Source organism: Ambystoma mexicanum, chromosome 4p (assembly GCF_040938575.1).
Source record: "Ambystoma mexicanum isolate Mex_15411 chromosome 4p, UKY_AmexF1_1, whole genome shotgun sequence".
In the NCBI taxonomy this organism is placed as follows: Eukaryota; Metazoa; Chordata; class Amphibia; order Caudata; family Ambystomatidae; genus Ambystoma; species Ambystoma mexicanum.
The window spans coordinates 663,720,942-663,739,559 of record NC_090927.1 but is presented as its reverse complement, the minus strand read 5'-3'; positions in this window follow the sequence as shown (position 1 = coordinate 663,739,559).

The following is an 18,618-nucleotide window of genomic DNA, read 5'->3' as shown; positions in this document are numbered from 1 at the left end:
GACAGGGAGGGATGTCTAGTGGGTGTAAGAGGCCGGCTGGTTTCTCCTTCAGACTTTTATTTTGGGCGCATACACCGCAAGAGATTACAAAGTCTCTAATATCCTTTTTCCATGATGGCCACCAGAAATGTCTTTTGACCTTTTCCATGGTTTTGGTTATGCCAGGGTGACCCTCCATTAGTGAATCGTGATAACAGGAGATTACCTGTCTTTGTATCTTCTCACTGGGCAAGTACAATCGTCCTCGGAAAAAAGGTAGGTCTTGATCCACTGAAAATTCTTTTCCCCTTAATTGCCAGTCCTGTAAGTCGGCCGGAGTTAGAAGTGATTTGACTGTGGTCTTGATGTCTTCAAAGGATTGAGCGCTGACCAAACCCAAAATCCTTTGTTCAGGGATTATGGGTATTGATTCTGGATTGGTCAAATGTTCATCTATTCCCATCCGGGAGAGGGCATCTGCTTTTCCATTTTTACTGCCAGGTCGATAAGTAATTATAAAATCAAATTCAGCCAAAAACAGAGCCCAGCGAAGCTGCCTGGAAGACTGAGCTTTGGCCGTCTTCAGATACTGTAAGTTGCGGTGATCAGTCATTACGGTGACTGTGTGTCTGGCTCCCAAAAGATAATGCCGCCAGGCTTTAAAGGCCGATCTGATAGCTAAAAGTTCCTTGTCTGTAATTGAATAGTTGATCTCGGGAGCCGAGAATTTGCGGGACCAAAAGGCTACAGGATGTAATTGATGTGTGACCGGATCTCTTTGTGATAAAACTGCCCCCATAGCAAGACTTGAAGCATCTGTTTCTACGATGTAGGGGAGTTCTGGACGAGGATGTTTTAGAACAGGTGCAGAAATTAATTTAGTTTTTAAGTCCTGAAAAGCTTGTTCCGCCTCAGTAGACCACTCAAAACGTTTGTTTTTCTTTAACAGAGCGGTGATGGGCTGGACTATTCGAGAGAATTCAGGAAATGAATCTGCGGTAAAAATTAGCGAAGCCTAACATGCTTTGGGCTCCCTTTATAGAGGTTGGTGAAGGCCACTTGATAATTGCATCGACTTTCTTTGAATCCATATGGACTCCGTTGGGTGACAATATGAATCCCAGGAACTCAACTTCAGTTACGTTGAAAACGCATTTTTCGAGTTTAGCAAAAAGGTTATGTTGACGTAGTCTCTTGAGGACCTCTCTAACATGTTTCCAATGTTCTTCTTTAGATGATGAATAGACGAGGATGTCATCAATGTAGACAACAACACACACATCTATGAGTTCTCTAAGGACATCATTCATAAAATACTGGAAGGCGGCAGGAGCGTTGCAAAGTCCAAAGGGCATAACTTGATATTCAAACAGCCCATACTTGGTGCGGAAGGCCGTCTTCCATTCATCGCCCTCTTTTATTCGTACCAAGTGGTAGGCTCCTCTGAGATCCAACTTTGTATATATACATGCGTCTTTGACTTGGTCCAGGAGTTCAGGGATCAAAGGTAACGGGTATCTGTTTTTAACGGTGATTTGATTCAGGGCGCGGTAATCTATACAAGTCCTAAGGGCTCCTTCCTTTTTCGGAACGAAGAACAAAGCCGAGGAAGCTGGAGATTTTGAAGGACGGATAAACCCGTTGGCTAGGTATTGGTCCAGATATTGTCTGAGGTGAAGATTCTCTGGCTCGGTGAGGGCATAAATCCTACTGCAAGGAGGAGTTGTTCCGGGTATCAGATCTATTTGACAGTCGTAAGACCTATGAGGAGGCAGGGTGTTAGCTTGATCCTTCCGAAAGACGTCTTGGAATTCCTGGTATTCGGGAGGTAATTTGGGAACCTCAGAAGAGATTGCCGCCAGTGAAACATCAGGCCGAGGATAACAAGTGGTAAAACATTCTGGAAACTGAACCGTCTTTGCTCACCAATCGATCTGAGGATTGTGCTTCTCTAACCAAGGGATTCCCAGAATGATCTGGAACTGAGAGGCCTTGATCACATCGAACACGATTTTCTCCCGGTGTCCATCTTGGCTCACTAGCGTCACTTCTTGGGTGGCGTGCGTTACTGGTCCGGAGGCTATCTCCGTGCCATCCACTGTAGTAATGACATCTTTTACTGCCTTAGGGACAAGGGGTAGGTTCATCCTTGATACCATTTCACGGTCCACATAATTACCGATTGCTCCGCTGTCGATGTAAGCTTCAATTGTATGCAAACGATCTGGACGATCAGGAAAAATGAGGACCATGGGCACCACGAAATGCGAGGTCACGGGACAGATCTTAACGCTCGGCAAGAGGACCTCTACACTTGTCGGGCTAGGTCGTTTCCCTGCTCAGAATTTGTAGTACAGGTATCTGCGGCTCCTACAGCCTTCTTAGCTGGTTTCACTGGACAGTCTCGAAGAAAGTGCCCTGAGTTTCCGCAATAGAGGCATAATTGCAGCTGTCTTCTTCTTTCCCGCTCCTTTTGGGTTAAAGGTCCTTTCATGCCCCCTATTTGCATGGGTTCCACAGTGTCAGCTCCCCTAGTAGAGGTCTGTGGTTTAGAAAACACTCGGGTATCAAATTTGGAACGATCAGCCTTCCTGTTCTGTAATCTGTGGTCCAATTGGACAACTAAGTCAATATAGTCTGAGCATTCTTGTGGAGGATTCACAACTTGAGCTAACACATCCTTGAGCTCTCCGCGCAAGCCTCGGTAGAAAAGCGTTATTTTCTTATCCTCGGGCCATTGAGTTTCCACTATAAGTCTGTTGAATGAGGCTATATAAGTCAAGAGGTCTTGATTACCCTGTCGTAAGGAAAGAAGTTCATTGTCCAAGGCCTGCCCGTGTGCATGTCTTGCGAACAGTTTCTCCATGCTGGACTGGAAGGCCTGGAAATCATGTAAAACCGGATCATCCTGGGTGACTAAAGGGATCGACCAATCTGCTGCGCTGCCACTGAGATAAGAAAGCACGAAAGCCACCTTGGTCTGATCTGTTGGGAATGCAGCTGGTCGACATAAGAAGTGTAGGCGGCACTGGTTTACGAACACTGCAAATTTCTTTGGGTCACCAGAAAAGCGTTCGGGCGGAGCCAATGGCACATTACCGGGTAGATTGATTTGCACTGGATTTAAAGATGATGCAGAAGGATAACTTCCTCCTGGAGCGGGCAAAGGTGTCTGTCCTGCCTGCGTTTGTAGCAATTGCCTAGCGAGGTCCTCTGTTCGCTCCTTGGAAATTATCAGCTCTCTTCTTAGAGAGTTTGTTTCCTGACGAGCTGCATGTACTTCTGCTCTTAATTCCCCGAGCAACTGGGCTAATTGATCAGTGTCTGAGGTTTCCATTGCGCCTGGGTAGGAGTTTTGCGGTTGGCTTCGCGTTCTGTAACGCTCACCTGATTCCCACGGAGGCGCTGGTCTTGGCAGGAAGGTGTCTGTGACTCGAAAAGTGATGTGCAGGACTCGATTGGCTTCTGGGGTCGAACCTCTTCTCACTGTGTGTCGAACTCGAAGGGTGAGGTTTCTGCAGGTGAAAGAATATGGGGGTTAAGGGTCTGGGTTGTTGAATGTCCCCTCTCTCTCCCTCTCTTCCTAGCTTCTCCGTAGAGCCCCCAGGTCAACGTGCTCACCTTAGATAGGTGAATGCTGGACTCTCCATCTGCGTCTGGTGCAGGGTGCCGTTGCCAGTTCCTTCACTGGTGAAACATAGGCCTCTTGAACTCAGAGGATCGTTACCGTCGTCAACTGCACGAGCGGTGAGTTTCCGGACACCTTTTTAGTCTTTATAGTCTTTAGGTGCGTGGCACGTTAATATTGAACAGGTCTCTGTATAATGCTTTTCCCTTTTTGTCTTGCAGGACTCTGGAGATGGAAGATGGAGTGAAGCGCCTGGAAATGAGTAAGTAAATGCAAGCGCTCAAACTGTCTTTTTCCCTTGCTGCTTAGTTCGTGCTGAAGAGACGCCGGAGTATTTGCAGGCGTTCTATTGTGACGAGCGCGATGGGCGTAAGTAAATACCTGTCTAATGTCTCTTCTTTTGTCTTCACAGGCGGCGATGCAGCGTGAAGAAATCCGGAATTCGCGGAGTGCCGGTAAGTAATAACAATGCTTTTGTCTTCACAGGCGGAGGTGCAGCGTGAAGAAATTCATAAATTAAACGGTTGTGAGTTCCTTGCATCATGCGAGACCATAAAAACTCGAGGCAATCCTCAAACCCTATATCAACAAATTTCATAAATCTTGCTGTACGTATTATGTTAAAATGGGGACAATAGAGTATGAGATGCTTCAATGTTTCGTGTGGTTCATTGCACTCATCAAATCGACATCCCACAGCAAATGTGGTGGCATTTGTTCGCCAGTTCTTTGTTCTATCTCTAGTATGGTAAAGATTAAATCTAAATCGAATATATGCCTTCCTGGTAGTTTCACAGGGGAATAAAGTGATATGTGCATAGCGAGGGATGCGCTGTTTAACAAAGGCACCATATTCTTCATAAGATTTGTATGTCATAATCCGATCAATAGTTACACACCAGTCTAAGTCAAAAAGTTTTTTTTTTGCATGGCACGGGCGAAGATGGACATCATTCACTGTAATATTCACTTCACTTAAAAGTTGTTGCATTTTCAGTTGATAATTATAAAAGGAAGGAGGACAGTGGGTACCCAGCATCTTATTCAAATCCGCATATAGCGAATTAGTCGGTGGGTAATTCATTTTTGCAAAATGAGATAACTGTCTCCATTTCCATCTAGACGATAGTGCCACCAACCCCAATTCATGACGTATGATGGCATTTGGAATGGACATAGGCAAGAACATTGCTGCTTTTAAAAGTGAACCTTGTAAACAATCCAACATATTAGACATATCACACAAACAAATATCTAGTGCATAAAGAATGATACTCTCAGTCTTCAAGGACATAAATTCAATTAACGGAGTTAATGAAAATTTGCAGAACCGGGTATAAATCCTTTTCATTTGCGAAAGAAGTGTCCTGGTTTTGCATTTGATAATGTCTGTCCATACCTTGATGGAATTCTGATCAGAGAGATGATACCCCAAATAAATGGCGTTGTTAATACAAGATATCTGCGTATCCATAATATGCCATCTAAAACTGCCCTTTTTCTGCTTCACTCCAAATTTCATAATGGCAGTCTTTGCCGGGTTGGGAGTCAAATTGTGGTCCTTTGCAAATTCCTCAAAAAGTGTTAATTTTGTTTGTAAACCTACAGGAGTAGGGTCAAACAAGATAATATCATCTGCAAAGGCGATCCATTGCAAAGATATACTCCCAACCTTCACAGAGAACAGGTTCATATTTTCCCAGTTTTTATCCAGATCTGCCATGTATAGATTAAAGAGGGTTGCTGCAAGGTTGCAGCCCTGTTTCAAGCCCAGTGCTGTTCCTATTGGAGCTGTGGTGCCCCCGTCCTGTGCTATTTTTATTCTATAAGATGTATTGATATGCAATTTCATGATCCAATACATTAAATCTTTTGGAATTCCGAAAGCCAACATTTTCATCCACAATAAGTTGCGGACAACATTATCAAAGGCCGCACTCATGTCAATCATTGCGATATATACCGGATTAGAGTTCTTATTTTTTGCTCCAGCAATAACGTGCGCAAGGATAGTTGCATTTAGAGTGGTACTCATATTCTTTCTGAAACCCGTTTGAAATTTAGAATAAAGACCCTTGGACTCAATAATTTTCTCCAAATCGTGAAGAAGTAGAATCGCAAAGATTTTAGCCTCGGTATCGATTAGAGAAATCAGGCGATAATTTTCAGGACAGGAAGGATCACCCCTCTTAAATATCGGGACTATGTTTGCAGTTAACCAAGATGGTGAAATTTCCCCAGAGTTGAAGATGGTTTCGAATTTGGTATTTATAATTTCTGCCCACATGCAGGGTCCGCTTTATAGAGACAAGGGGGAAGCCCGTCTGGTCCTGCAGCCTTAGAATACGACAGCCTCGAGATTGCCCAAATTATGTCTCTAATGCTCCAATTAAACCGAGGGATCCTGGTAGAGTCTAGCAATATACCAGGAAGAAATTGGAACTTATAAGGTAGTTGATATTTTGCAGTTATATACGTCTGCCATGTCTGATCGGAAATACAATTTGGCATAGATAACACGGCATTTTTTGGGTCAGCTTTTAGAGTACGCCATATAACTCGAGTGTCATGTGACGTGATGGCACGGATTAAAGTACAGTTCTCTTCATTGTGTCTCGAGATCCGGGCGAATCTTAAGTTTTGTTTGTACTGTGAGATGATTTGATTCCGCCTTTCTCTGAGTCTTTCAGTGCCTAAAACATTATATTTTAATTGTCTTAGGGCTTTGTTTTTTTCCCTTTTCAACAGCTTGCATTTCTGATCGTAGATGTGTGTATGTTTCGCACTACTGCGGTTTTTACAAAATTTGAGCAAAACGGTGTCAACTATTTTGGAGTAATCCCTATCAGATAGTTTTATTCTTAAATTGGCACCATATTGGTCAACTCGCAGTGTTTCTCGAGATATGTGTTTAACAATCTGATCGCACAAGCCATTGTTCCACCTGATTGAGTGCTGAGGGCGATCAACTTCTACTGCTGTTAGTGAACTATTTGCCCCTAGCAATTGACATTTCAATTTCAATGATGTTATAAGTTGTGCATGATCACCGATCAATATAGGCTCTATTACTAATGGGGCCATGTGAGCTATAAGATTACGAGATACAAAGATAAAATCTATCATTGACTTCTTAACTCCTCTTTCCCGTGTAATTTTTGATTCCATATCATGTGTCGCCAAGAGATCCATGTCCCAATCAGTTAAGAGTTCTCTAAACTTGGCTCCTCTAATGCATGCTAAGGTTGCGAGTTTAGATAGACTAGTTTCATTCACATTTCTACAGTCACAATTAAAATCGCCACCAAGAATGATCTCACAGTTCTGATATATACTAGCGGAGAGTTCCAAGCATGCTTCAAGATCGTCAAACATCTCTTCAATAGTTAAATTGGCAGGGTTCCAATATAATGAGATGATGATTAATGATGGATATCTGATTGAGGGTATATTAAGATGAACCCCTAGTAAACTCGGAGAGTTCCAAACTAAATTAGGTTGGGCTTTAAATGAAGTATTTATTGCAATCGATAAGCCCCCAGATGGGCGGCCTGATAAATGTCTTAGCTAATGAGTTAAAAGTAACATAACCAGGGATAAGTAGAGATTCTGTTTTCATCGACTCTTGAATTATGATTATAGTTGGTCGTTCATCACTGATAAGATTGAGATGCCAGTTCATTAAATTCACAAAGCCACACGAATTCCAGGATATGATTTTAAGTTCTTTGTGATTAGATAGCTATGTGACTGGTTTTGTAGGTAGTGAAGTAGTATTAGAAGACAAAATGGCCAAGAGCATAGGTTCCAGCCAAGGAAGGCCATTTGTTTGAGCTACAACTTTCAGAATCTCAGCCAAATCAAGTCCAGAGCCCATATTTGTTTTAACAATGGGTACGGTCATATCAATACAATTTCCATCGATCACTTTTGGTGGATCTAGGAATAGAGCAGCATCATCCTCGGATCCGAAGGTAAGTAATACCAAACCCTCTCTTTTTATTTCCTCCCGATTGGACCAAATAAATTTCATTACTGCCTCAGAACCAAGATAACATAGGGCCCTGAAGTTGTTGATTCTGGCCAGGGAGACTCTGGTAATATCATTGGATTTAACCATTCTCAATTGAGGTATTTTTGAGAAAAGGGAGAAGATAAATGAACGATTAATACGTTTATCTACCAATTCCTCAGCATTTCCTTCAAATCCTATGATGTATTCCTTCATCTCATCTGACTGCAAGGGCCTGTGTGAAATTGGCGCTGAGACAACTGGAGTTCCTGCTTCAACAGCAGGATTGATTAATAAATTATTAGGTTGTTTTAATAAGATCTTGCTATGATTGTTTATGTTCTGATTGTCCATATAGAAAGTTTTACTCAGAGCTACAGAGGCTTCGCCATTTTTATACAAGAGAGGATTGGTATTCATGTTTTGTGATAGTGTTCTGCTTTGCACAGGGCCATGTATAAATATACGATTTGGAGTCATTGCATTATCAATTGATCCAGTTTGATCGAAACAGCTGAACTTAGGACTCTCCTTATGAAGCACGGCCGATGCCTCAACCAAAGTAGTTCTTTTTCCCGTGCCATTTACTGCAATTACCGACTTAGTCATATTCACCTCCTCTTCTATGTTATTAGTTATTTCATCTACCTCTACCTTCCCTATTTTACCAATGCCATTTACAGCAACTAAGGGTATATTTTTAGGCTGTTCAGAGATATTGTTCGCAGAGAGTTCAGTAGTCACATCCCTTGAACATACTTCACTATAGGTTTTCCTAGTTAGTGAAATCGAATTGTCACTACCATGAGGGCCCGAGTGAATAATGTTGTTTTTCATCGTACGGCATCTCCCTATAATCGGGAAAAGGTCCCTTAAGTTACTTTTTACTACAGAGCCGATAACAGGTTCGATTAGAGTTGTTGCACATCCGTTGTCCTGATTATCTAACACCTTTAGAGACATTTCACATAATTTTGATTTGATCAAAGGTTTAGAAATCGTAATTTCCTCAGATATACTATTCACTGGATTAACGATGCCAGGCTTAAGATTAGCAATCTGAGGAGGGACAGCACCCATCATTAGTGACTTGGTAATAATACAATTTTGACTTACTTCCTCCGATGAATTAGTAACCGGGGTAAGAGCATCTTGGCTTTCTTTGGACAGTTGTCCTACATCAATATGATCTTCATCGATTAATTCTATACTAGGAACCAAGTAAGTATCCTTTCCACGTCCATCATTCTTATGTAATAGTGCTTCCTTCCTACGCTTAGCATATCTCTTAACGGCTCGCAAGTGATTTTTTTTAACTCGACGGGACATAAAAGTGAAAGGTTCCTCAGAAACACAGTGTTCTGTCTCTGTTTTATTTTGTGATTCAATTTCTTCAAGGAGAGCAGATGGGCTATCAGGAAACCGCATTAAAGGTTCCATTTTGGTGAAGTGAGTTGTAATTGTGAAATTCAGTGCATCGACTGATGCCTTAATTTCTTTCAAGTCATTGTCGCACTTACATTTCACAGGTTCAATTAATGCGTCCTGATTGCACTGTTCCAAACTGTTTACATATAAATCGTGCCTCCCTGCCTCTTCATTGCTATGGCCTTGTCCTCTAATTTCAGATTGAATGGATCTCAGGGTGTCAACTGCAGTGATAAACCCCTCGATTTTATCCATTTTGGAGCAAAGATAATGCAAGATGGCCTTAGTTTCCTTTAATTCAAGATGAGTGAGCTCGTGACCCTTGTCAAGGAGATCTAGAATTTTGGTGATCACCGGAAGAGGGGTTGGGGATTGATTTTCAATTCCGCGCACACTATTCGTACCTACTCCAAGATCCTCAATTGATACTTTGTTTGAAACATTAAATTGATCAGGCGAGAATGAAAGCGTGCGCGGAATTGCTCCAATTGGTGCCTCATCCGATACATCATCATCATCTATTTTGGTATAACTCCTATTAGTATTTCCAATGGTGCCCGAATGTGTTGTGCCATATACTAGTGGAGTCATCATACTAATAGTTTGATTGACTTGTGCATTTAATGCAGCCATCTTCTGCAAGGTAGTACTAAATTGCACTTTGTTAGGGGTACATGAATCCGATCGAATCATACTATCATTCGTATTTACATCTACAATCTCTTTTTCCTCAACCTTTGTTGGGGCATACATAGAAACAGAGGAAGTAGCATGCACTTGGGCTACATGAGTAGAGCAGTTACCAGTATCTAAACAAACCACAGGGACAGTAGGTATATTGTCATCTACCATGTCAACTAATGGCACTTCATGATATGAAGTTCGACCCTTGCATACCGTAGAGTCAATGCTGGAAGATGTTAAAATATTAGTTATTGCCTCAATGCAACGCCCACTTCGCAGGCCATTGGCCATTGTAAAGAGGAGGTACACCAAATATAAGAATACTTTTTACAAAATATCAAAAAAAGCAAACACCTTTCCTAATGATGGGTCAGAGAATTAAAACGTGATGTAACAACCTTCTCAAAGTAAGCAAAGAATTCAGCACTGTGCGCTATCACGAAACAATGCTTCTCAAGAACTTAGCTCGTGCCAGTTGCCCAGGTCACAGCCAAACAGCAGGAAGCGCCCCCAATTCAGCACGATCCTCCCCGCAATGAGAGACAATAAGGGACTCTCCCGTAGTGGGAATAAGACCAAGACAGAGTGCGGGTGAGCGTAAGTGGGAGTTTATCCAAGGATAAGGCATGCAAAGAACTCTGCAACCTACGAGAGCGCTCTGCCTGACAATAGCAAAGACAGGCGTATTTCTAATACAAAAAACGTCATCAACACCTAAACACTATAGGGGGCACAAGTCAATTGGGATTGGGTGGTGTCGACTAACTATAGGTGTTGCTGGCGCGGGGTTGGTCTTGGCGGGACGACGTCACTGGTCAGCCTCGTGGGTTGGGTTGGGCCTGGCAGGCCGGCTTGAGGTCATCCATGCGGTGTTGATGTGCTGGGGCAGCCTGTGACAATAACGAATACCTTTCCTGTCTCATTTGCCCTAGGCCATGCACACTACAGTTATTCAGAAAATGACATTTACGTTCATTAATAAATCGCTTCACCAGCTTATCTTATAAAATAAACACAACACATGAGGAATGCACCTCGTGAGAGGTCTGGTGGTTGTTGGTTGGGGTGAGATTTACCTGTGTCTTATTGACCGGTATTTTAGGTCACGGGACGGGGCTCTGGGACCTGGGCCGAGTGATACATGTCTGTCTGCTGCGTTAGAAGTTATTATATAGATGGGTCTCTGTGTCTTGTCCCAATGATGGGGGTCGTCCTTACACGGGGTCAGGATTCTTGGGGGGGTTCGTGGGGATTTATGAGAGGGTGCTGGTAGATCAGTGGGTTCATCCGTGGGTTTATTACCGTGCTGTAAATAACACAGGTGGCGGGCTGTGGCCTTGGTTGCGGCGCCGGGGCCTCTGACTCTCTGAAGTAACGCCAGCTTGGTTGGGGGAGGTGAGGGAGCGCAGCACAAGTCTTAGCTTTTTTATCTGGCAGGCTTGGTGGGGTGGGAGAGGGAATGACCTTGCATATACTCACAAAGGTATTTTCCTCGTGCGTTGCTGATCAGTGAATGCAGAAGTTTTATACTGTTCTGCCTTATTTTAACGTTATTCAGACACACATATATATATATATATATTTCATTTTCGTTACACATTTCTTTAATACAGTCGGTTCCAGTACCTTTTCATTACCTAACATTATGTTCACTACATTGTGTGCGTATTGTATGTACATTAGACGTTATACGAGGGATATCTAGGTTATGGCCTACAGAGATTGATGCTCGCCGCTTTGGGTGATTCAAAACATATATGAGTTCAAGTTTCTACATACTATTGAAAAACACTTTTACAAATAGAGGTTACACGTTTGGTCAACATCTTTCTCCGTGGTTATAGCAGCATTAGTCCAGACCTGGAGGGATATCATATAACGTTACATTTTTATGGTTCGTTCACATTTTAAACAGAGGTAGTTCATTAATACCAATACTTGAACTATTTTCTACCTTCTTCAGATAGTGATGCTTCAGCTTTTTTCCCCGTTGCCCCGGCCTTGCGGTCCGGGTCATACGGGGTGCAATATCACATTGTTACTAATATAATGTTGCCGTGTTGGCATCTCGGGTTTAGCTCATCTCCGACTTTCTCATGGGAACGCGCTCGCAGCGGATCTGCCAGGGCTGCTGAGGCGGCAGAGATGCATGAAAGGCCCTCCAAAGGTGGGGGCCTCGTTACAGTGTGCTGAACTCACACCATGTTTGCTGTGCACGATGGCGTCTAGGCCTAACTTAAGTTTCGGTAAATGCAAAGACAGGGTGCGTGTGGGCAATGTCGTCGGCGGGTGAACCCCCCTCCACCTGGGCCCGGGTGGCATGAGGGTGCTCCCACCGAGCCATGGTCCTCACCTGGGGAGGGAGCTGTAGGTGAGGAGGGCCTCGTGGCCATTCCTCCCCTACATTTCCCCCCTTTCGTTACTTAAAGTAACGAATTTCTTTAGCTCTTCTAATCTTCTACATTCTTGTTCTTCTAACACTGCACCATCCCATGCAGGGGTTCCTTTTATAGGCATCCATGCTCTGCACACCCCCCTTAAGCTCTCACCTCTCCTAGCATACTCGTCTGGTGTACATGTCAAATATATACAGTCGCCGGTCTCTTCCAGATCTACCCAGACCTCCTCATACCATTCCAGTTCTACGTCTCGTGGTTCTTTAATCGTGGTGTGCCATAGCTTATCTACTATGTACTTGTCACGGCACATAGGCACTAACTGGTACCTGGGGGTGTTGTCTGTTCCTGTCTGCACATGTACTTCTTGTGTTGCTTTAATTGTACCACCGGAGTTGCCCATTGTCACCATCATCATTGCACCGTTAGGGACTGCATTAGCACAACATCGGAGGCCCACCTGGCACAGGCAGAACATCACAAGGATGATCACCACTATTGGTATCAGGAACTTCATTGTCACTCCAAGCCATGAGGGAACCCAAGAGAAGATATTGTCGAACCACGAGCTATCCTCAGCTCCACCTTCCATTTTCATCTTCTCGCCCAGGTTATGTACTGCTTCAATAACGTGGGACAGGGACCCATTTTCTGCGTCTTCGGAAGGTACGAACGTGCAGCATGCACTTCCTATTTTTCGGCAAACACCTCCATCGATTGCTGTTAACAGGTCTAGAACATACCTGTTTTGCATGGTCATTAATCGCAGAGCTCGTAGTTCCACCTTTATTATGTTAAACCCTTCTTCAGTGTCATTGGCCAACTGGATCAGTTCCCACCGTGTGATCTGGAGCCATTTTGCATTTGCTCTTGCTTGGACACTTGATACTAGTGAAGCAAAGAATGTTTCCACGGAGCTGAACAGGCGATACTTGTCTGGGATCTGTGCCAATAAATCAGATGATGCTTGTGATATGTAGTTCGAGGCTCGCTTGTTCCTTGAGAGCTCTTCTCCTTTCCCTCCGGAGGACAGGACATAAAGGTGCGCTTGTGTAGTTGGAGACGCTGCATTCTGGTTCAAGCCTTCGTTCATCGTGTTACTTCTGTCAATATGGCTTTCGGGAATCACCATTAGTGTTGAATGCAAAGTGGCCATTGAGCAGCTACCACTCCATGATTGGGGAAGGTGCAGGTACGCCTTGTTCCCGCATACCCAGTAGGTGTCCATTAGTGCTGCTGTTCCTTTTTTCATATCTGGGATGGTGAGAGTTTTGTTACAGTTCTTGTTCGTTCCTATTGCCATTTTTCCTTCTCCCTTGAAACATAGTTTGTTTTGTATTTCACTTTGTAGCTTAAAGGGTTTTTCCATCGCTGTTACCCATGTTAATTTAGGGATGTGTTCTTTCCATATTGGCAAGCACGTTCTTTCCATCCACCGCAACTTTTCCGGTTGAACACCCTTCAGTGCTTCTGCCTTGCACAGCACTTCTTCGTCTTTCCATTTGCTTTCGGAAAACAGTGTCCCTTGTATTGCAAAGAAAGGTTCTTTAAGGCAGATCACTCCAGACGCTTGCGAATAGCACGTTTTGTTGTTCTGTACCATTCTGAAAGAGACATCGTGTGCTTGGAAAGTGTTCTTTATTCTACACAGCGTGAGATGAAGGAGACATTGGGCATCCACAATGGGCAATTCTCGTGGCAACAATACTTTAGGTGTGCCTGATGCATGGGGGATAAGTGAGCAGACATAACAGCTCTCATTGGTTGTTTGTTTAGCTGTTGTGCTCATATCTGCATACCATTTATTTGCTTGGTGAGGGTGTCGTGGGTCTTCCATTTTGTCTAACCCTAGCCCATAATACTCATCATACCCTTTTCCACCAGTCTCTCTTCTCCGCCTACTTTTCTCCCTTCTTCTGTACCTTCTCGTTATAGGAGGTGAAGAACCAGGCCCCCCTTCCTCCCTCCCACCCCCCTTTTCTAATTCTTCATATAGGGACTTGTGTTCTGTCATCATAATCACTTTTCCATCCTCATTAATAAACAAGAGATCGTTGTTTGAAATTGGGGCGGGAGGGATCGTGTGGTTGTTGTATGTTCCAGGTTGGGACATTGTGTCATTATCTACATTTTTGGTTCTCCATTGTGAGAGGACAGCAGTGGGTGGTGTAGTATAGTATCCCCACACAAAGTGTGATCCATCCCAGATCAAAAAATCACCTTCTTTGATACCTACAGTCGGAATTGTTTTCGTTCCAGGAGCAAGGGTGGTGTTGTTCCCCCCTCCCCCCTCGTTCATCTCGGTAGAGATGAACGCTATAATCCAGTGTAACACCAGACAAAACATTGAGATGAAGAACACGATAGCACACATTGATAAACCACATTCAAATGAATATGTTAATCTAGCCACTAACATTTCTCTAAATCTAACATATCTATTAGTTGCAGGCTGCCCATTCGATGCCATGATAAATCCTGTTTGAGACACAAAAGTTCATTAAATACAAACATGTAAGCATTTCCACATTGTAACGTTTCGGTGATAAAATATAGGGTTGGGTGAGGAAGGGGGTTTGTTGACAGACAAGGTAGCTTTCAGTCAATATTATTCGTACCTTACTATATATATATATAAATAATAAAAAACATGACATTTTTAAAAACAACAATAATAAAAAACATCTTAAAGAGTACAGGAAGGGAAAAAAGAACCCCACGCAAAACTTTCAAAAATTGTAAAAAGAAAATTTACATATACATGTGTACATGTTTTAGTCCAGGACATTTGTTGCGCGCTAATTGTGTTCACTGTTCATCTCATGAAGCACACAAAATTCCAATCATTCATTCCGCACAACTTCATCGTCCGCTGTTGCCTGTGCCTCATCCTGCACCTCACTCTCCGCAGCGCTGTAAGCTTTACGTACATCTGTCAAATGCACCCAATATCGCAGGCCCTTAACCTTTACTGCTGTAGGCGTGCAAAACACTACCTCATAGGGGCCATGGAAGCGTGGTGCGTTCCACCTCCGCACAAAACTTCTAACATATATAAGGTCACCAGGCATTAGCTGTAGTGGTTTTTCAGGCAAACCGTTTTGTTCAGTCGCGTTCCCCTCCTCTCTTGTCGAGGGGGGGGCTAGTTGCTTTGAAATTACGCGCGCTGCCCGTGTCAATTTTCGCAGGTATTCTGTGAACTCCTCCCCCAATATAGCTGCGCTTCTGTGTGCATCAGAACGCTCACGGAGAGGCGAATGCGCTGTGTGCATTCTTCTTCCCGTGACGATCTCGTGCGGGGACAAATGGTGATCCTTACTTGGCTGGTTTCGTAGTTCAAACAAGGCCAAAGGCAGGCAGTACATCCAAGTCTTTTTAAGGGAAAAACAAAGTTTTGATAATCTGCTTTTTAACAGGCCGTTTATCTTTTCTACGACGCCATTACTTTGAGGATGATAAATCGAACATAATTTGTGCTTTATTCCCAATAATGTAGTCACTTCTTTAAAGAGTTCATTAACAAAATGCGTCCCGTTATCTGAGCGAATAACGTCGCAAATTCCCCAGCGCGGAAACACTTCCCGCACTAGGAACTTCGCGGCGCCCTTCGCGTCAGGGCGGGCACAAGGGCCTGCCTCCACCCACCTCGAAAATGGACATACAACCACAATCATGTATCGAGCCCCGTTACACCTTTCTCCCATGTCTACATAATCAATGTGGAGCTCTCTGAATGGGCCACTTGGTTTTGGTATCGTACCCCTTAGTGTACGCAATGTCATACCTGAGTTGTAAATTTGACATGTCGTGCATTCTAGAGCTAACCTTGTGACGTGTTCCTGGAGGCAAGGTGTAAACCAATCTTCTTGTATCTCTGCCATTATGTGTTTCTTTGTGTTGTGTGCAGGAAAGTGTAGTTGTTGAAATGCTATTTCTAACAGCGTGATTGGCATTACCACTTTTCCTGAACTCTCTTGTCGCCACAATAAATCAGTCGGTGATTTGCTGCATCCTCTCTTAGTCCACAGCAATTTTTCCTCTGCGCTAGCTCCCTCTTGCAGCTCTATTATCTCCTGTGTGGACATCATGTTGTATCCTGTGGGGACTTCTTGGCTTGCTGTGTGGTGCAACATGTACTCTCCTATTTCACCTTTTTGTAGATATGAAGCTGCTTTGGCAGCGGCGTCTGCTGCCGCGTTCCCCAAAGATATAAAATCTGTATTTGCGGTATGAGCTTGACATTTTACGATGGCCACTGCCGTGGGGTCTTGCAGGGCCTCAATCAGTTCTTTCAATAATTCTGCATGCTGGACTGGCGTTCCGTCTGCTCGCCGAAACCCTCTCCGCCCCCACCGGGCCAACCCGCCGTGAACTGTTGTTGTCATGTATGCTGAGTCTGTATATATGGTCACTGCGCACCCCTTGGCGGCATGCAATGCTTCTATTAGCGCTATTAGTTCTGCTGCTTGCGCTGAATAGTGTGATGGGAGGCGGTGTTGTACTAGTATCTCATATTCATCTTCCTCTAATCGTACCACTGCCATACCCACATGCTTTTCTCCTGTCTCCATGTCGATTGATGCTGACCCGTCCACAAAATACACCTCACCCTCGGTCAGGGCATTTTCAAAAATCACTGTATCCTTACTTTCGTCACCTGTGTACGTGGCGCAGTTGTGGTTTTGCATGTCCTCTATGGTGCATGCCTCTGTGATGAATGTGGCTGGGTTCACTGTTTTACATCTTACTATATGGATGTTAGCGCTGGACAGTATTATCTCATATGCTGTGGCGCGTTGTGTTGTCAATGTGCTCTTTGTTCGCTCTAATATTGCAAAAAGTGAGTGTTCCACAAACAGTGTCACCGGGCAGCCCATTACTATCGTGGCACTTTTTTCAATTGCGAACGCGGCTGCAGCTAGGGATTGCTCGCAGGCGAAATGACCTTGCATTACTGCGTCTAGGGTGCCGCTGTAGTAAGCTAGTGGTTTGTGCCCTAAGGATGTTTTCTGTGTCAGTACTGCTGTCATCAATGTTCCTTTGCAGTGTGAAAATAAGAAGAATTCGCGCCCATAATCTGGGTTTGCTAGTACTGGAGCGCTTGATATCAGCTCTTTTAGTGAGTTAAATGCTGTGTTCATCACCTCTGTCCATTCTATGTGTTTGTGTTCTTGTTGTGCTTCTTTCAGTGCCTGTAGCAGGGGCCTTGTGTACGCCGCATAGTCCAATATCCATGCTCGGCAATAGTTACACATACCCAGAAATTTCTGCATCTCTTTTACTGTTTTGGGCTCCCCAATTGTTCTAATCGCCTGTGCCCTGTCTGGTATAATTCGCTTGCCATCCTTTGATATCAACTGACCCAAGTATAGGACCTCCGTCAGACAGTATTGTAACTTCCCCTTGTCCACCTTGTACCCCTTATTTGCCAATAATGTCAAGAGTGTTATCGAGTCCTGTCTGCATTCTTCCTCAGCCTGTGCACAAACCAATAAATCATCAACGTACTGAATCACTGTGCTTTCTACAGACAAATTCCCCAGATCTTCATGTAGTACCCTGTTAAATATGCTTGGGCTCTCGCAATATCCTTGTGGTAGTCTGCAGTGTTCGAACCTCCTTCCTCCCAATGTAAATGCTGTCAAGTACCTGCTCTCTTCTGCCAAGGGAATCGAAAAGAATGCATTTTTTAAGTCAATTACTGTGAAGTGTGATGCTATTTTTGGAATGTTGCACAGTATTGTCGCCGGGTTCGGGACTAAAGGGAACTCCTTCATTACCACATCGTTCAATGGGCGTAAATCTTGTATCATCCTCCATGAACCCCCCTTCGCTTTTTTGATTGGGTAAATGCATGTGTTGCATGGGGAGTTTGAGGGCACTATTATACCCTGTGCTAGCAGTGCTTCTATTGTCTCTCTGATCCCTTCTTCTGCTTCTCGCGACAGTGGATATTGTTTCACCCGGGGTAGTATTGCTCCTTGTTTTACTTTTATCACCACAGGCTGAACTTCATGTAGCAACCCTACATCGTGGGGGCCATTAGTCCATAAGTTAGCGGGTACTGAACTCATGTCTTCATCAAAAAATGTATGCGGTGCTCCTACTACCGCCATTAGTTCAACTTTAGTTTGTCTGGCTGTAACTACGATGTCGCAGGGCATTGCCAGTTCCATCACTACTTCACCATCTCCCTCAGTGTCAGAAAATAGCTCCTCGTCCGAGAGCTCTCTCAGGGGGATATTTGCATTTGTACACAATACTGTCCGCCACTCACACCCTTCCATGTCAATACCAATCACGCATATTCTGTTTGCTGATACATGTATTGCATGCAAATCCAATGATAGTACTTCCCCAAGAGCAGTGTCAGGGCTTGCTATGGGACGAAAAAGGAATTCTGCTGGTATTCTCCACTCCACCCTTTTTAGTTCTGGTACTATGAGAGCCAATGTTCTCATGCCTTCAACAAACATCTCCTCATTTCTTGG